The sequence below is a fragment of the Haliotis rufescens genome, unplaced genomic scaffold (genome assembly GCF_023055435.1).
Source record: "Haliotis rufescens isolate VD_foot unplaced genomic scaffold, xgHalRufe1.0.p SCAF_19, whole genome shotgun sequence".
In the NCBI taxonomy this organism is placed as follows: domain Eukaryota; kingdom Metazoa; phylum Mollusca; class Gastropoda; order Lepetellida; family Haliotidae; genus Haliotis; species Haliotis rufescens.
This window is the reverse complement of record NW_025963879.1, coordinates 13,940,683-13,962,131: the sequence shown is the minus strand read 5'-3', so window position 1 is coordinate 13,962,131 and position 21,449 is coordinate 13,940,683. Positions and strand designations below refer to the sequence as shown.

The 21,449-nt window shown below is 38.9% G+C and overlaps 1 protein-coding gene across 1 annotated transcript in view; it reads left to right on the top strand.

Moving 5' to 3' along the window:
• Window positions 1–21,449, top strand: part of LOC124148289 (ataxin-1-like) — a 121,090-nt gene that overhangs the window by 77,146 nt on the left and 22,495 nt on the right. The gene's annotated exons all lie outside the window — the stretch shown is intronic.

Sequence of the window (21,449 nt, the reverse complement as noted above, 5' to 3'; positions counted from 1 at the left end):
CCACTAACATCCACTAGATCATAGAGGTGGCCTGATCAGCCTCCAGACCGAACTACTAACATCCACTAGATCATAGAGGTGGCCTGATCAGCCTCCAGACCGAACTACTAACCTTCCATTGCATTCAAGCATTGAAGTGGGGTTTTTAAATAGTGGTATGTATATCAGTAAACTATATCAATAAACTGCATTCATTAGAAATATATGAAACATAACAAAAGCCAGAATATACCTAATTATCTGAACATGAAAAAACTATATTTAATACTAATAGAGTGTGCACCTAATAACCCTAATGATATTTATTATTGAAGGGGGGTCTAAAAAAGTATGTACTTAGTTGATGATATTCATATTCAATTTTGACCTTTAAATGTGCTTAATTATTCACCATGTGACTGTGTTGTCCTGCTAGTTTAATATTCAGTACTAGGTATGTAGAAATATTCAGTACTAGGTATGTAGAAATATTCAGTACTAGGTATGTAGAAATATTCAGTACTAGGTATGTAGAAAGAAGTTGAAAGGATCCCAAATGCCAGAGTTAATAAAGCAATAGATTTATCTAATACTTTACAGAAGTTATGCCATGTTGTATCGAGCCCATTTAGAAATATAGCCTGCAACTGTTCGATTTCTTGATTTTTTAAGTTTTCTTAGCTAAGATGCATGAGTCCATAAAATATATAAATAGATGGTCAATTACTATGGAAAACAAGTTAAGTTTGAAAGTTATAGCAAACAACTTGAGTTTTTGATTTTGAAAATGTCAGTTAATTATAAGGCCAAATAAGTTTATTTACTTGTTGTACAGATCCACTGGTGGCATTTTTGTCAATTTCTCCCCAGAAATAATCATTCTGTATCAGGAAATAATTGTGTCAAATGGCCATTATATCATATACAGTTACATCTACATTGACGTTTTCTCCCACCCACTCCAACCGGCCACCCGGAGTGAAAGGGTAGCATTAATCTCCACAATGAACCCCTGTGAAGGTTCAGGTATTACACACAAGTGAATATGATAATAGACATTATCAGACAATACAGTATTAGATATAAGTTGGGAATTCCCTGCTCTTCTGTCCCTCTGCCCTTTTCTCTGAAAAACAAGTCATTACATTGGTCCAGCCTGAAGGTTTTTGTTTCATTTTCCTCAAAATAGGTTTGCAATAAAACTTGAAATATTTCTGACAAAAATGATTTTAACAATTTGTACTTTAAGAAAACACAGCATTTACCTCTTGTTTGTTCATTGTGTTCAAAATGTAAGTTCATGCGTAAAACAAAAAATTATGTTGCATTTTTGTGTTGCTGTTTTTTCCATGAAATGTCATTGTGATCTTTTTAATATTGATTCAATGGTGAAACACAACTTGACTGTAACAGATGTACAGCATGATGAAATGAGGGTCTTTGTGCTGATGATGGTTGCATGTAATGATTTTTGTAGATATTTTGTGCACCAATACAATGATTATTAAATGAATGTATCAGTTTTCTATGTATCATTTATCTTGTGGTTGAAAAACTTCTCTTTTCTGGTTATTATGAGGCATTCATAATTATATCAATCACGAACAAAGGGAGAATACAGCTAAAACAATATTTACAACAGTCAGAAACCAGGTACTAACTCTTCTCTTTTGGAAGTATCTTGATAGACTTTAGCTCTTTCAACACCGTAGGCCGGTTATCCGGCCAAGAAGCATTGAGTCCCCAGACACCGCAGGCCGGTTATCCGGCCAAGCCGTAGTCACGTCAAAATAGTATATATTTTTATGGACCTACCTGTAATATCATTCATTTATTAAATCTATCACATTTCACAATGTCTGAAATACATATTCCATTTCAATTTAACATTTTTTATCGTTAAATTAAAAAATTATTCACTATTTCCCGCGATGTTATTGAAAATCAAATTCTCGGACACACATTTCGACAACGGGTCCACATCGAACACGTCAAAGAGGAAAATAAAGACGTTTTAAACAAATCTTTAAATATATTATACAAAGTAAGGAATAAAATCAACAAAAATATATCTAAAAGTAATCAAACTTACATCTAAGTTATTATTTCCATCTTTTCGTGCGATCGCGTGTAATGTAAGTCAAATGACATCTCGGCTTTCGTCGCCTTGAATTCTCGGCTCGGACACGATGTTTAATGCAAAAATATATGCATGAAAAATCTTTGTCACAGCTCGTAATCTAGCACGATACATTCACGAAGTTCCATATTTTTAATATATATCGTGATTTCCTGCTCAAAACGTTCAGAATAACACGATTTAACAAAATTCTTTCGCCAACTTCTGTAATTTACTGAACACGAGCTTGGTATCACAGCTGTAATTTGATTGGCTGCCTTAGGTCACGTGCTCAAAATTGACCAATCACGAAACTTGTAGCAGATTTCAGTAAGAAAGCGTCATTAGAAACCAATTTTAATCCAATGAAATCGCTTGTTATTACAACGAAAAAAACTCAGTCGATGTTAAGAGCGTGTAGATGAAGGAATAAGCTTTCCAGCGATGTGTCATATGCCTTACTTCGACGAACATGTTATTCATACGAAACCTCGAAAACGGGGGTATTTCTTCATTTTACTGAGCGGACAGTCGCTGTTATCGGGAAACGGGTGATGACATAAACTATTTATAATTCTTTTTAAAATGATTTTCCAATTACGTAAACAATGAAAATAAAACAGAAATAGGTACGTGGATATTATGAAATCATATATTTGCCGAAAATCGTCAAGTTTTCGCTTCCTTGGTCCTTAATCTGGATGTTAACAACGTGTTAGTGTACATTTTTTATTTACAAAGAATTTAATTAAGTTGTAAATGCATTATTTTAAATAATGTGAAAAATATAACTTTCATATTTATAAACCATAGGATCAGACCTTTCAAATGGTGTATAACATGTAGTAGCAAATATATTTTAGAAGCAGGTATTTTCTTTGATAAATGTTGGCTTCATCTATCACACAAGAGTCTCTGGGAACTCGGTGTCCCAGCAGTAAACACTTCTGAATGACTGGTGTTGAAAGAGTTAGACTGCACTGTTTTGTTCATATGATGCCACTCGCACTGAAGTCTCTACGCGCATCTCAGTTTGGTGCGCAGAGATGCATGTCAGCATCATATGATCATCCTAGATGAAATCCTAGATTTGACTGATTATGATTCTTGGTTTGTCAGCACCACACTCCTGCAGGTGTCTAAGACCTGCATCACATTCTGTGATATAACTGGGGCGGTCGGGTAGCCTAGTGATTAAAGCGTTTGCCTGTCACCCCGAAGACCCGGGTTCGATTCCCACATGGGTACAATGTGTGAAGTCCGTTTCTGGTGTCCCCCAGCCGTGATATTGATTGAATGTGGCTAAACATTACATTAAAACATCTGGATGCTCTTGTCCAATCAGAGATGACAATAAGGTCATATGGAGCACTTTTATTTCCCGATATATGTACAACAGACACTACATTTAAAGGCTTGTATGTAGACTTGCACAAAGATTAATACTTTAAGTCATCGTTCCTAGGTTAAATACATAATAAGAACAAGTTGTCCCTTTGAACCTTTTGTAAAGTCCACCTTATCTAGACTTGCCTTTTGTAAGATAGAATTACTATACATCCATGGACTTATTATACAGACTTGATGCAAGTCTGGCCTGTATGCTGCTTGCATTTCATGGAAAACATGATATTTGGCTGTGCTTTAGATGGGATTGAGAACTTGTGACTTGTGAATATAAACGTAACAGTTATTGTAACTTTGTCCTCTATGGATTACAAGTGATAGTTAAAAAATTAATTAATTTTTATCACCGGTAAATCATTCATAAAAAAAATTTAAAATTTTCAAGTGGAAGAAAACTATTATGTCCCAGAATTGTGAAAGCGAGATAAAGAACTGCAGAAAAGAGAGCCCCGACAGGTTGTCAAGTCAGCTGGATTCTGTGTCTCTCTTGTCAGTATGTAGGTCAACAGCTTGCCTAGGTGTGTTGATGGAATTTTGAAAATATTTTCATAATCATATAGTTATTTTAGAGTAACAGCAGTTTGAATGAAAGTAATAATTTATGAATACCCAAACATTTTGATTGCATTGAATGATGACAGAGCCCAGTGTAATGTGGACTGGTTTGACCTTCAGGCTTGGCACCCACCAGGCAGTGAGGCAGTCAGTCAGTCACTGCTAGCTGGCTGTGACATCCATGGCTTGGTGTAGTGTGGCTATCATTATTGTTACGATAACTACCCCAATGGCACTCAACTATTCTGCCGGCATACTTTACTAAGGGATGTCACATTCCTGATAGAGACATACTTCACTTGCTCTGTCACAAAGGATGAGTGGGTAGTGTTTGTTTTTTGTTAAATGCATCAGTCAACAATAGTTCAGCTATATACCGGCCTGTAAATATCTCGAGGCTGGAACAGATGATCCAGTGATTGATATTATGAGCACAAATACATGCTGTCAGCATATGATGACATGCAATCAACAAAGTGATTGAGCCTGACCACCCAATCCCATAAGTCTCCTCGTACATTTGTTTGTTGTTTAACGCCGCACTCAGCAATATTCCAGCTATATGATGGCGGTCTGTAAGTAATCAAGTCTGGACCAGACAATCCTGTGATTTACAACACGAGCATGGATCCACGCAATTACAACAAGCATGGGTTGCTGAAGACCTATTCTAACCCGGATCTTCACAGGTCCCTCATACAGTGAAACCTCATTACCATGGAGCCATATTTTTCCACTAAATAATCCTGTTCACCCTCATAGAATGGAACCTCCTTAAAACGGAACCTCTCATTTCTACATACCCATACCCATGACTGACATGAGCAACGATCCACGCTGTCTGGTTATGATGATCAACCAAGTGATTGAGCCTGACCATCCAATCCATTTAGTCGCCTCAAATGACATGTAGCAGTTGCTGGAGACCTATTCTAACCCAGAATCCACATAAATACTGATTAGTGAGTTGAGTATTTGCCTGTGCAATGTAGAGTACTGGATTGGACCTTTCCATCGGTCTCTTGTTCTGTCCTGTACTGAAAGTTAATGTCCAAGTCAGGTCATATATTTTATAAATTTGCTTATGGTTTTCTAATCTAAGATATGTATATTTAGCATTGAGTACTTATGAAATTCATCTTGTCAGAAATATCTTTCTGTTTACAGTTTTGTTAATGATTTGACCAATTTAAATAATTGCATACATTTTAGATTGTTTTTCTGATTACTCTGTGTTAGCAGTGATAAGGACCCGTGAAGATCTGTGTTTAAATGGGTCTTCAGCAACCCATGCTTGCTGTAAAAGGCAACTAACGGGATCGGGTGGTCATGCTCGCTGACTTGGTTGATGCATGTCATCGATCCCAATTGCGTGGATCGATGCTCATGATATCAGTCCAGACTCGATTATATACGGACCGCCGTCATATGGCTGGAATATTGCTGGGTGCAGCGTTAAACAACAAACCAACCAACCAACCAACCAACCAACCAAGCAGTGATAGGTTTCAGTTCCCAAAGAAGGAAATCAAAGTAGAGAATTTCTAAGTTAAGTTTATTTGATGACTAATATATATATTTCATGCCATCAACATCACATGCTTGTCTCCTCAGTTATTTATTATGTACTGGGGGTGACGAAGCATTATTCAATTCATTCTGTTTCATTTTGTTACCAATGAGGACACCAAGATTGACTTTTCTCTGTCTGTCCCCAGTCATGATTTTCAAACCAATGAAAACTGATGAATTTATACAAGTTTCTAACACTAGTTGAATATATATGCCTAAATTACACATTCCCTGCCCAGCTGGTTAGATTGACATCATGTTATGATCTCGGTGCGAGGACTAGGTGCATATATTTTCATAACAGAACTATGTATACATGTCATGTTCAACACAACAGCATGATATGGGGAGAATTAGCATATAGATAGTGTTGCTGCAGTGCAGTTGCTACCAAACCTGAAACAAAAATAGCCCCGAATCCCATAAAAGTCTCAGTAGTTTAAACTTTTAAACTTTTAATATTATGACAAGAACCCTTGGGGACTCCGGGCTAGAATTGGTCCCCAGCAACCTGAGATGCTGGTTGTAAGAGGCGACTAAATGGACCAGGTGGTCGGGCCTGGTGACTTGGTTGATTGTGTCCTTCTCCACAATGGATTGCTGCTTGCAATATCGATCACTGGATTGTCTTGTTCAGACAGGCCGCCTTCATATAGCTAGAATATTTCTTGAGTGCAGCTTTACAAACAAACAAACCTTGACTTTGATGTTAACTTTCAAGCCCGGCTCAGTGTGCGACGTTGGTCACTTACCTGAACCCCGAGTTTAGTAATTTCTTTAAGCCCGGTGTGATCAGCTGGTGTAGTTCATATGCTCAATGTGACATCTACTGAAAATAATGCCAAAGTTTGTTCTTGTAAACCTTAATTTTATTGCCTTTGAACATTCTTAATGCCAGTCAACAAAATAAAAATATAAACTGTGTGTTGTTTTAAGGAAAACACTGTTTATTGTTTTTACAAAAGTGCTCTACTCAGGGCTAATAAGCGGTGCTATTTGGTGTTTGATTGTATTAAGGTAAGGATTGTATCATTCCACTGGGAATAGGGCAGGGTAAGGGTGGGGGAGTCGCATTGAGTCACATTTTTAGGAAGGGGTCAGTAGTCATAATAATTTGGAGACACATTAATTTCAAGATTTACTGTATCAAAAACAGTTCAACAATTTATTTCTGGAGATAGCCTGGAGTGAGTTGGCATGTGTTTCCATTCCACCCATGTCATGGCGCAGACTTGGAGAACGGGTGGTTCACGCTTCACCCTGTGGGGGTATCTGTGCCAGATCTTTGATGTGTGAACTGTAACCATTGCCCCTGACTGTGCCAGAAGCACATTTCTTTGTAGACATATTTAAAGAAGCATTTATCTGTAGCAGGATCTACAAATTATTGTTGACATCAATCATGAATAGGATGGGTGAACAAACAGCATGGTGTCTGCCTGGACCACTCCCATGAATGATCATATATCGTGGGTAGATGTTTACCATACAAATACTCTTCAAGGCTCCTACAGATTCAGTAATAGCACGCCCAGGAGCAAGACCCCAGAACCCCAGGCTTGTTGCAATAATAGAATGATGATTGGTTGGTCACAATGTGTAGTAGTTATCCTGGAGCAGAATAAGTCCCCCAGAACCCGAACTTGTTGCAATAATGGAATGAGGATTGGTTGGTCACAATGTGTAGTAGGTATCCTGGAGCAGAAGAAGTCTCCAGAACCCATGGCTTGTTGTAGGACAGAATGAGGATTGGTTGGGCACAATGTGTAATAGGTATCCTGGAGCAGAAGAAGTCCCAAGAACCCATGGCTTGTTGTAGGACAGAATGAGGATTGGTTGGTCACAATGTGTAGTAGGTATCCTGGAGCAGAAGAAGTCCCCAGAACCCATGGCTTGTTGTAGGACAGAATGAGGATTGGTTGGTCACAATGTGTAATAGGTATCCTGGAGCAGAAGAAGTCTCCAGAACCCATGTCTTGTTGTAGGACAGAATGAGGATTGGTTGGTCACAATGTATGCCTTGCTGATGGCATAACACCGTATCCTGTTGTGGGTCATTGCTGATGCTGTTAACCACCAGTTTGCCTGGCCCAGACGACTATTTGTATGACGTAACCAAGAAAGACAGTTCTCATCATAAAAGATCACCCTGCAAATCCTAATCACACTTTTATTTCTTTTTTTGCCTCCTGCAATTCAAAGTATTACTCTAGAAAATAATAAACTCACTCAAAAACAACTCACAAAGTACAAATTCATTGCATGTTTTATGTGTGTATGTGTATTACCTTTTCACCGATCAAACCCATAATATCTATAGTGTTTCTTAATTGAGTTATGCTCGTCAAACCCTTATTCCTGACTGTATGGACAATATGTACAAAGTTTCAGATGGACTTTTTGAGAAAATAATATAAGTTATCATTGTGACATACTTACAAAAACAATTTGTTTATTTATTTATTAATTCCTGACAATGTTGATGGGCTAAACCAAACTCTATTTTAATTTGTACTGTTTGAGGTTCTTGTTTGAGAGCATGTTGAATCTTTGACCTTTACATTTGGAGAGACATATGGAAGGGTCAACACCTGTTTTGCTTGATTTCATATTCATGTGTCAAAGGTTAGAATGAATGTCTAAGTCTGGACAGGTTGTGAGCAGCATGCTTACAAGATACACTGTCAATGCTTGTACAGCTACGGAAATATGAAAAAGTCATGAGTAATTGCTTCACAGAAACACTGGGGTATATATGAAGTTGTTTATTAATCACACCATGTCAGGGTTAGAAATTGGCACTAGTCCTATAGTCCTTGCCAAACTGCCCAATAGTAAAGGTATCCTAAGGACTAGTAGAATTTTGACATTTTTAAAGGTTTTGCTAAATGCTATCATTATAAGGGCTAGTGGACTGAAACTGTTAGTTTCTACCGCTGCATGTTAGGAGTTGCACTCAACTTGACAAATAACAAGGTTTAGGTTTGTAGCAAGCCACCCAGTTGTAACCTGCGACTGAATCTCAGCCCACATGCAGAATGTGCGGTAAATGTCTCGCGTCACCCACACACGTTACTTGAGGATGAGGTGAATTGTGAACATAGTCCTTCCTTCCCTTTCACTTGGGCTGCGCATTTCACCATTAGGAGGACATATCAGTGCACGATCCCAAGGCGGGTATGTTGTCAGTGTCTTGAGCACTGTGTGTAGTATTTTGTGTAGTATTGTGTGTAGTTCTGTGTGTAGTACTGTTGATACAGTGAGTAGCCAGTGTGAGTCACGTTTTACACTATATAGACTGGGAGATGTGGTTAATGTGTATATGTTTATCAGCGTTTTGGTTTTGAAGAGGAAATTTATTTGAATTGTTCACACTTCCTTTTATGATTTTATTAATAAAATATATTTTTGTTATTTCAGTTGTAAGTTTGAACGTTCTTATTTTAATCAATGTTGCACAGTTGTCTTGTGATTCTTCATAATGTACAAAATAAGTTACATGGTTGTTTTTTATGAAATGAGATCCATGGTTATATATACAAAATGAGAGATATATAGCTATAGCGTATTAAATGAAGTATATGGTTATATCCAACAAAATGAGATATATGGTTATAGCGTATGAAATTATATATATGGTTATATCCAACAAAATGAGATATATGGTTATAGCGTATGAAATGAGATATATGGTTATTATGTATAAAATTTGACATATGGTTGCAGTGTCCAATTTCAGATACATAGTTGTATTGTCAAATAAGACACATGGTTATAGTTTCCAAAATTGACAAACAGTATATTGTACAAAATAAGAATTATGATTATATTGTACAAAATTAGGTATGTACCTTTGGTGTACAAAATGTCAAACATTGTATATTGTACAAAATGAGCAGATGTACAAATTTGTGTTACTGTTAGTAAAGAATTTTGTCTCCATATAAGATTCAAAATGAACACTATTTGATGAGTGAACACACCTTGATGTCAATTCCTGATTAGCTTTGGGAATGGTTTACAAGTTTGAAACACTCTTTGAAGCGGGTTAGCTGGCTTTTGCCTGTGACCTTCACTGCTAGCTCCCTGAGTCGGCAAAATTTGATGACACCCTATCAGCTGGGTCAGCGCTTGTAATTCTATCTCATTTCACAATAGATGTGACTCACTCTATCTGAATGGACATTTTTCTTTCAGTTTATGGGATATGGTTTATGTACAAGAAGGTTGAATAACAGTTGTCCCATTGTGAGTGAGAGCATGCTCATGAAAAATCGTTGGTGTGGGTAGCCTAGCGGATAACGCTTTGGCTCGTCATAACCTTGACCTGAGCTTGAATCCTTAATTTGGTACATTTCTTAGGCCATGATTGGTGTCAAATTCATTTGTCAGTCAGTGTTTTGTCGTGTTTAAAATTCTCATTACAATGCTGGTGTTTGAAGAAATTGACATTGGATTTGTGATTAGCTGTCAATTATGTGGATGAAAAGTGTCCTGTCTGATGCTGTTCATCATCAAACCCTCACATCGAAATTGTTGCCTTGGACAGGGGCCCCTTCAATTGTCAAGTGTTGTTAAGTGTAATCATGTCACAGGTGAATGATAGAAATAGTCTTGTAATGTTGTGTTAAGTATTGTGCCATCACATCTTAATTAAAGAAATAATTCCCTTTGACAATTAAAGAGGAAAGTCATGCTAATGGCAGTATGGATGATGTACACTGGCATGAAATCTGTGATGTAAGCTGCTGTGAAATGTGGGATATCTGTTGACAGTTGGTGTGACAACATGTTGTAACTGCCTTGACATACTAGTACTGGAAAATTGTAATAATTTGTAGAAGTGAAATATTAGTCCCCCACCCTCAGACAGCCAGCCCAATGTTGAAATGGAGTTTAACGTTGCATCCAAGATCTTTGTGTCCAGGATGATTTTAGTGGAAAACGAGGTTCCATGGTAAGGAGGTTTCACTGTATAAGGGTGAATCAGTGTGGGTTTGTGGAAACAAGAGGTTCCATGTTAAGGAGGTTCCTCTGTATAAGGGTGAATCTGTGGGTTTGTGGAAACAAGAGGTTCCATGTTAAGGAGGTTCCTCTGTATAAGGGTGAATCTGTGGGTTTGTGGAAACAAGAGGTTCCATGTTAAGGAGGTTCCTCTGTATAAGGGTGAATCAGTGTGGGTTTGTGGAAACAAGAGGTTTCATGTTAAGGAGGTTCCTCTGTATAAGGGTGAATCAGTGTGGGTTTGTGGAAACAAGAGGTTTCATGTTAAGGAGGTTCCTCTGTATAAGGGTGAATCAGTGTGGGTTTGTGGAAACAAGAGGTTCCATTTTAAGGAGGTTTCATTGTATAAGGGTGAATCAGTGTGGGTTTGTGGAAACAAGAGGTTCCATGTTAAGGGGGTTCCTCTGTATAAGGGTGAATCAGTGTGGGTTTGTGGAAACAAGAGGTTCCATGTTAAGGAGGTTCCTCTGTATAAGGGTGAATCAGTGTGGGTTTGTGGAAACAAGAGGTTCCATTTTAAGGAGGTTCCACTGTATAAGGGTGAATCAGTGTGGGTTTGTGGAAACAAGAGGTTCCATGTTAAGGAGGTTCCTCTGTATAAGGGTGAATCAGTGTGGGTTTGTGGAAACAAGAGGTTCCATGTTTAGGAGGTTCCTCTGTATAAGGGTGAATCAGTGTGGGTTTGTTGAAACAAGAGGTTCCATGTTAAGGAGGTTCCTCTGTATAAGGGTGAATCAGTGTGGGTTTGTGGAAACAAGAGGTTTCATGTTAAGGAGGTTCCTCTGTATAAGGGTGAATCAGTGTGGGTTTGTGGAAACAAGAGGTTCCATTTTAAGGAGGTTTCATTGTATAAGGGTGAATCAGTATGGGTTTATGGAAACAAGAGGTTCCATTTTAAGGAGGTTCCACTGTGTAAGGGTGAATCTGTGGGTTTGTGGAAACAAGAGGTTCCATGTTAAGGAGGTTCCTCTGTATAAGGGTGAATAAGTGTGGGTTTGTGGAAACAAGAGGTTCCATTTTAAGGAGGTTTCATTGTATAAGGGTGAATCAGTATGGGTTTATGGAAACAAGAGGTTCCATGTTAAGGAGGTTCCACTGTATAAGGGTGAATCAGTGTGGGTTTGTGGAAACAAGAGGTTTCATGTTAAGGAGGTTCCTCTGTATAACTGTGAATCAGTGTGGATTTGTGAGAACAAGAGGTTCCATTGTATGAAGGTGATCATGTTGAATGAGCGGAGAACACCAGTGAAGGCAAGACCACTGATCTGGTGTTGACCTGTCATTGACCTCCTGCCAGTGGTGAGAATGCAACCAACAACAAACATGCTTGCAGACTGAGGCATATTGATCAAGGAGTGGGATCATATTGACCATTACAGCTGCTGACCATTGTCATGGCAGTTCTAGTCCCAGTACTACCTACTTGTTCAGCTCATTAAAGCCAGCGGCTGTACAGATATATCATCAGCAGTACAGGGTATTACGCTGTTCATCCTTTTGTTGTAGTCATGGAGAGACAATGGTGACGATGATTGAGCCGAGACTGCAGGGATCTTATTACAGTGTGTGCAACCATTGTTGGAAGCAAGAGGTGCCATATCCATTACATGTGAAGGAAATTGATGATTCATGAATAAGCATTTTTTGTTACAGGAATAGACTGGCTTACCTTCGATTTTACATCTGATTACTGTTTCATCGTGTCGGTGGATATGTTAGCCAAGGGTCTGTGCTCATCAGGACTCAAGTAACAATACACTAGCATCTTCCACCTCAACCACTACCACTTCACTACCCCAACTACTTCTACATCCACCACAACTAGAGCTACTACCACTACCACTACCATCATCAAATCACCACTACTTGCTACTGCTAGAACTACTGCTACTGCTGCTACTACTACTACTACTACTGCTACTGCTACTGCTACTACTACTACTACTACTACTTCTACTTCTACAACTGTTACTACTGCTACTATGGCTACTACTACTACTACTACTACTACTGCTACTTCTACTACTACTACTACTACTACTACTTCTACAACTGTTACTACTGCTACTATGGCTACTACTATCACTACCCTCACCTAATCACAACTATTACTACTGCTATTATTACTCCTTATACTACTGTTACTATTACTAATACTGTATGGCATGGTTAGCTCAGTCATCTAAGGTACAGCAATTTGCTGTGTATCCCTTAGTCCCCGAAGCTTCCGAAAATGGGCGTGAATCCAGTAATGGCCCTGTTATGTTTCCAAGTTTAACCAAAGTGGTAAACATCTAAGACCTCTATCATTTTGAGCTTCCAATTTCCACCCACATTCAGCTGACATGCCATGAAATATAACTGAAATACTGTTTAAAAAGCAGCCACTCACACACTTCCACTGTTATTGCTTCTTGATATAGTACCACAACTCCCACCATGAATTCACAACTAACATCATTAAATGACAACACCCACCTTCAAATATCCACTATTGCTACTCCTACCATCACTACCACCATCAAATCACAACTACCACAGCCACTCCAACCATCAAACCTCCACCAGTGCTACTCTTACCATCACTACCACCATCAAATCACAACTACAACCATCAAACCTCAACCATTGCTTAGCTACCACCACCCCCACCACTACCACCATCAAATCATGGCACCTGGTGCCCTCCATGGCTAGTACAACCACAATACCAACAGGATGCCTGGTGACCTCCATGGCTTGTACAACCACAATACCGCCATGACGCCTGGTGACCTCCATGGCTAGTACAACCACAATACCGCCATGACGCCTGGTGCCCTCCATGGCTAGTACAACCACAATACCGCCATGACACCTGGTGACCTCCATGGCTTGTACAACCACAATACCGCCATGACTCCTGGTGACCTCCATGGCTTGTACAACCACAATACCGCCATGACACCTGATGACCTCCATGGCAATTACAACCACAATATCGCCATGACACCTGGTGACCTCCATGGCTAGTACAACCACAATACCGCCATGACGCCTGATGACCTCCATGGCTTGTACAACCACAATACCGCCATGACGCCTGGTGACCTCCATGGCTTGTACAACCACATTACCGCCATGACGCCTGGTGACCTCCATGGACAGTACAACCACAATACCGCTATGACGCCTGATGACCTCCATGGCTAGTACAACCACAATACCGCCATGACGCCTGATGACCTCCATTGCTTGTACAACCACAATACTGCCATGACGCCTGGTGACCTCCATGGCTTGTACAACAACAATACCGCCATGACACCAGGTGACCTCCATGGCTTGTACAACCACAATACCACCATGACGCCTGGTAACCTCCATGGCTAGTACAACCACAATACCGCCATGACACTACTAAATCCAGTATGGCCACTGCACTGCTATGACCTCTTCCCTTCTTCCCCTGTATGTGTGTTAAATCTGACATATCCAGAAAAAGTGGTCCTTAAGGAGGTCCACAATAAATAAATGATACCTCAACATTCCTCACACCGTAGATCAATAAACTTAATCAAATACTTTGTAGTTCAACTTGTTGAATACAAAATGAGCTTGGCAATCATTTCCTGCTCCTGCTGGATATCTGAATCCGTCCAATTCAGCAGACGGTGTGGGCAGCCTCCTCAGCCTCCTCAGCCTCCTCGTCAGCGGGTTCACCTCACAGGAGGCTGATGGGACAAGAGTTTGTAACCACTTTCGCTCCCAAGGGTCACTGGTAATGGGTTTTTTATTTCTTAGGTGTATATTGCCTCGAATACCTACTTCGGATTACAAATAACATTGTTTGGTGCAAGTCCTACCAGTCATATTAAGAGTACATGTGTTGTCTAAATGGCCGAGTCTGGCCGGATGGCTGTGAGAGGTAACTCTACAGAGGGACCGGTAACGCTTTCTGAAACTTGACTTTTGTCCTGTTTTTATTCTAATGTGGAGGAGTTCTTTCAGGATCAGCTGTGTTTGTGGAGAAGTTTTGAAGCCTGTTCAGGGGAAGTGACTTGGCTTGAAACATTTGAGTGAACACACATTAATATTAGTAGCTGCTACAGGAGAATGGAGAAAAAAACATGTGGAGTGAAGACATAAAAATTGTACTTGATAATAAGATTCATCATGTCACAACTGTCAGGAAATATGTCAGATAGTGAAATTGCATCCCTGAGCTGTTCCTTCTTCTATCAACACCGGGGTGGTCGGGTAGCCTAGTGGTTAAAGCGTTTGCAAGTTACGCTGCAGACCCAGGTTCGATTCCTGGCATGGGTACAATGTGTGAAGCCCATTTCTGATGTCCCCCACCGTGATATTGCCGGAACATTGCTAAAAACTCTGTCAAACCATACTCACTCACTCACTCACTCACTCACTCACTCACTCATGGCTCATCACAGTAGTCAGTGTTGACTGTGTAACTTTAATCCCTACTCCTTCATTAAACTGGCATGCTTTGAAATAACTGAACTGGTTGCAGAAAACCCCTTCTCACTTTGAACACACTCACTCTGACAAATTACAGGGTTAAACCATTGCTCCGTAATTTTCAATCTTGCAATCTATATTTTACCACCTCATTGATCACATGGCTGTATGGATTGGTTCCGTTATTTTATTTTTTTATCTACCGCACGCTGTAGTGCATGAGTACTCATCGCAAACAAATCAGAAAAGTCACTTTACCAGCATCCATTACGACAGTGTTCCAACTGATCATGACTGGTAAATGTTTCAGACTACAAGCATGCAGGCTAATGAAGCTTTCATGTTAATTTGTATTGCTATCCCTGTTAAGACTATTTGGAACAGTAGAAGAAAAGACTTGCTTCAGATGCCACCCACACTGTCCTGGGAGAGTTAAATTTGACAGAAAATAACCAGCATGCATGTTAAGACACTTCCCAGGATATTTACTCGTATTGGCATAGATACTGTGTGCCCTCAGGAACATTTTTTGTGTGAAAGTAGTTAAAGCAGCAGTGTCACATGTCTGTTCCTGAAGTCACCTTGAAACCACGTATTTACAAATTCATCGTTCTGATAGTTGCCAAAATCTGCTCCCGTTTTTGAAGGGACTAAAGTCTACTTCAGTTCTGCTCCAATCAATGGTAGTCAGCTCCAGTTTGGGATAGTCTGCGCCAGTCAATGGTAGTTTGCTCCAGTTTGGGATAGTCTGCTCCAGTCAATGGTAGTCTGCTCCAGTCAATGGTAGTCTGCTCCAGTCAATGATAGTCTGCTCCAGTCAATGGTAGTCTGCTCCAGTCAATGGGAGACTGCTCTAATCAATGGTAGTCTGCTCCAGTTTGGGATAGTCAATTACATAGGGTACAATGTACATTGGTGTTCCCTAAGTGTACCCTATGTATTGAAATTAAATTCTTTTACAAATTGTCAATTAGTTGCCTTCTGCAGGGATGTATTTAAGAGTTGTGTTGGGGTTGATTCTGATCATCTTCTGTTCACTAATGGCAGCAGGATTGAAGTTTTTATCAGTTAATATGTAAGAGTAAGCCTGGAAAACTGAAATAGGAAATATTTTGCTGTTTCATTAACTCTGTTGACAGACAGGCAGATTTATTTGTATAAGGCCATTTGACCCATTGTACAAAATACATTTACATTATATTTATCTGTCTGTCTGTCTGTCTCTGTTGAAAAGAATTAGTATTGTCATACAGGCACAGTGATGTCACAAACAGTGAAAATACTGTTACAATCATTGTTTATTCCAGGTCTAATGTTTGTAAAGAGGTTGAAGATTTGCTTTGAATGATGTGTTCATTTCCATGAAGTTTGGATGTTTATATAGGTTATAATCTTTCAAAACAAAAGATAACAAATTGTAATTAAAATTACAAAAACCTGTTAATTGTTATTCACATAAATGACTCCATACATGAGATCACTGTGCACAACTTGACGTTTCATTCACGTTTAAAAGTATTTTTATCATTAATCATGAACTTTGTTTTTTTATTCATCTATATCTGAAGTACAAAGCAGATGAACTAATGAATTACTTGAGTTTGAGATAAATGCAGATATCAAGACAGGTCCTATTTTAGTTCATAGATGTATGTTCTGGACTGAAAGAGCTTCGTGGTGGTAGAAAAACATATTTTTCTGTAAAGGTTTGTTTCACAAACAGCTAAATGAGGTTTCTTGTTTTAAAGCTATCAACCACTGTGGAGATGTATTTCAGTGTGTTTGACACAATCCAATGAAACATTGGAGGAACGAATTACAAAAACTTGTAGTCATTTTGTTGATATGATAGCAAATTGTTTCTCAAAATAGCTCCCACGTCGGTAGATTCACAGCAGGAGTTGTATAGTCGTGTGACCACAAAGAGCGAGCTACTCTAAAAGGACATAGCTGACGCAAAATATATTGATTATTTCGCATACGCAAGATTAAAGAGAATCTGTCGCCGTACATGTGCGCTGAAGAGGCTCAGCCTCCCACCTGACTACGTGGCTTGGAGTAGGTTCTCAAAGTATGACTGTCGCCTTATTCTCTGACATTTATTAAATTAGCTGACCACACTAAGAAAATAGGCCTTTCCATGTACGAACATAAAATATGTAATGACATTTGATGTCATCGGTCAGAATTATCATAGAGTTGACAGAAGTGGTATTAATAGCCGTAAGTTGTGGGTAATTACAGATATGGAATGAGATTTGTTGTAGATCGGGATGGCAAATCAATGGACCAGTGTATTTCACTCTACAGCAACACCCACGATGCTTTTGTTTCTAACAGAGCCGCTGGTAATGGGATTGACATGACCAACTTCCTGTTAATTTGTGTAGTAGTTATGGTGGGAGCACAAACAGTTTTGATGTCCTGTATGTGTGTATATATATCGTGTATGGTCAATGTGGGTATCTAGTGTCACATCCGTAGATCTGTGGGTCAAGAGACAAGTCTTGTTGAAGTAAGTAGGATTGCATTCTTGCTGGTATGTTTGAAAGTGGGTAAAATCTTTACAGTCTTTAATCAGTCTCATTAAAATCAGATCCTGGTTCTCACTACTGCTAAACAAAGATCTGAGGACATCCCATTACAGGTCACATCAAAACGACCTTTCATTCGACCAATCAGAGTGTCACTTCCAAGATCAGGAAGGTGACAGTTGGAATGTCTTTTCCCCTCATATCACCTCGAAGAATTTAACGCAGGGTATTCCAAACGACAGTTACAACTGAATCCATACAATCTGCCTTCTGATTGGTTAATGTCAACTTCTTTTCAGTCATTCCATTGGTCGGTGAAAGTTTGTGAAATGTTGGTCTGATGAGACCCATAATGGGATGACCTCAGATCTGATTTTAATGAGATTGGTCTTCGATAGAAATGAGATTCTTTGGATGTTTTCGAGAAATGGGATGCCTAGGAGGTATGGATGTTAGTCGATGTTGAGGGTTGAGTGTGGGAGAGCTAGGTGACAGAATTTGCTATGCAGAGTTGCATCCCTTTGGTGTGCAGCAACCAGTGATCAAGGTAATGAATCCTGTTTTGCCCTGATTATGTCTTCCCCCCCCAAAGGGAGGGGAGACATATTGTTTTTGGCTTGGTTCCCGTTGCCATATGCACTGGTCAGCAGCTTCATTTGTACCTTGTGCTATTTTGAAATTTGTCCAAAAATCTTTTTTTTACATTTCCATACAAGCAACTCTAGGTTTTGTTTCCGAGCCATAACTCTCAAACTAATGAATATTTTTGCTTGAAACTATACATTGACCATATGCTTAACTATTGCCTCTTCATATTATTAATTTTTTTAATTTGTTGTGTTTCCATGGAAACAATTTGGACTAAGTCTTAAACTAGTAGCATTTGTTTTCCGCCAAAACTCTACAGTTATTTCTGCATGAAACCAATATCTTTCCAGGCTATAATTTGCTATTATTGTTTTTCAGATTTGCAAACACTTATACAGTAACAACTTGAACTAATATTTAAAAAAGTGGTAAATGCCCAAGATCTGCATCACTCCCATATCAAGCAGACATGCTGTGATATAACTGGAATACTGTTCGAAGTGTCATTCTAAGCAAATGTCAAGTAAAAACAAGTAATGATGGGCCATGTATTAACACTTGAATCAACAGAGGTCCTACAAAAAGACACATTTTTGGCAGATTCTGGAGATGAGCATTGTCTTTCAGTGACAGGAATTATCTGTGTGGTATAGCACAGTGTTATGGCCCAGTACTGTGGAGTTTAGCTTTTAATTTCCTTATATTTAATTAGTCCTAAAGGGCTGCTGAAATGGGAATCAATGTTGAATGTGTATGATTAATGTTGCCATGGATTGTTGCTCACCATGTTGACCACTAGTTTCATGGTTAGGTCCAGAGTCTGTTACTTTACATGTACATATATAATGCTTACACACAACTGGTTCTTACTTGCAATGAGTAGTAGGCTGTTATGTGTAATTATTGACTGACAGATCCGCCAATCCTGCATTCATGAAAAAAGGAAAAGAAAAATATTTTGTGATATGTGTTTCCACGCCAACATGTCACACATATAATATTTGTGATTCTTGAGTGTTTTAATTGTTCATTTTCTGTAAGTCTCTCAAGTACTATTCCACAATTGTGTACCTTTGGCATACCAGGATCCAGTGGTCATCTGTTCCAATGTCACTTTCTTTCAAATAATGGGGGCAGTGGGGTAGCCCAGTGGTTAAAGCATTGGCTCATCATGCCGAAGACCCGGGTTCGATTCCCCACATGGGTACAATGTGTGAAGCCCCTTTTCTGGTGTCCCCCGCCATGACATTGATGGAATATTGCTAATAGCAGCATAAAACCATACTCACTCACTCCAAATAATGATGATTGGTTGGTCAGCACCTTGCCCATGGTGGTAGACGTCATCAAAGTGGTCAACATGTAAGACTTCATTTTAACCTGACTCCGTGTGATGTTACTGAAAACAACTCAACTCACTCGCTATTACAGATCTTGTTTATCCTCAAATATTCCTTGGTCAAATTTGCATAATAAGGGAAATTTGGAGTAAATACTTAAAAAGTAAATGTAGGTGTCAGATGTCAATATTCAATTATAATTGACGTTTCATGGCAGATGATTCAATAGTCAATTATAATAGACCTTTCATGTCAGATGCTTCAATAGTCAATTATAAGTGTAGTTTCATGTCAGATGCTTCAATAGTCAATTATAAGTGTAGTTTCATGGCAGATGATTCAATAGTCAATTATAAGTGTAGTTTCATGGCAGATGCTTCAATAGTCAATTATAAGTGTAGTTTCATGGCAGATGATTCAATAGTCAATTATAAGTGTAGTTTCATGGCAGATGATTCAATAGTCAATTATAATAGACCTTTCATGTCAGATGATTCAATAGTCAATTATAAGTGTAGTTTCATGGCAGATGATTCAATAGTCAATTATAAGTGTAGTTTCATGGCAGAAGATTCAATAGTCAATTATAAGTGTAGTTTCATGGCGGATGCTTCAATAGTCAATTTGAATTAAAGTTTCCGTAAAGGTAGATGTTTTGCACATTTGTACCTTTTATTTGTCTGCAGTGTCAAAAACCCATTACATTAGTACCGCTTGTGAACAGTTTTTAAGTTTCATGTGCAAAATATTGTTAATTTTGATAAACTCATTTCAGTGATAAACTTGCACATACTGACTTTTATTTCCACATTAACATGAAACTTGGCTCCAATTTGATTGCATGTTCCTTCATATAGGTATTGACTTTCTAGAACCAATTTATTGTTGCTAGTCACAATGAACATCTTGGTCGAGGAGAAAATGTTGCACAAAACCAGCCTTTCATACTCAACATGCACTGTATAGGTACTAGTCAAAGACGATCAATAACCTGACAGTTATAGTCATGTGTATGCACTTCCAGTTGCAGCCTTTGTCGGATAACATAAATCATTTGGACTTTATGAATTGATTTTTTAGAGCATGTTTCAGAAGGAATAACTGAACAGCCCATTGTTACGTATGTACAAAGATAAACTTTAGGCCGGTCAGGGTTGAAGCATGAATGGATGATGCACTGACGAAGCTTGGTGATCGATTGTGGTTTCATGTAGTCAGCAATATCTAAAGGTAGTGGTCCACGAAGTGTAATTACACCTAGCTCTGTTCCCTTGAGTGTTTGTGGGGCTAGGACTTTCAGAAGTCAGTGGTAATGGTCATGGGAGTCCTCGACAGGTCTGGATCAACAGACAAGTCCTTGGTTGGTCAGAGATGAACCCTGTGGAGGTGGAGGAACTTGCTAAGTCTGCCAGGTTACTGATGTACGTTATGAACTATGCACTATACTGACACAGTAGCCATTGTGCTCATGCAATACCCCTTATAGTAGGATAAGCAATGTTTTCCTGGAGTTTAATGCAGATATGCACTGTTTAGACCAACAAGATGAGATGTCGCATCCATGTGATAAATTGTCACATATCAAGAGGGTATCAAGGACATCAAGCCTTTTCTTTCAGTGAGATATTTGCATCTGTCAGGGAGAATTTGAATACAGCACCCTTTAAATCTAAATGTTAACCAGTCATCACACTCTAATCCGGGAGCCTCCCTGACAGATCAGGAGGTATCACATGTATGATGTCATTACCTTCAGATATTAACTGAATTCCAGCTGTTGTTGAACTGTATATATATATATATTTTTCATTGGAATACCGTCTGCCAAGTTAAGTGGCATATCTAAATATATTTTTTCCAAAGTTGTTCTATAAATATATCTGATCTCATTCT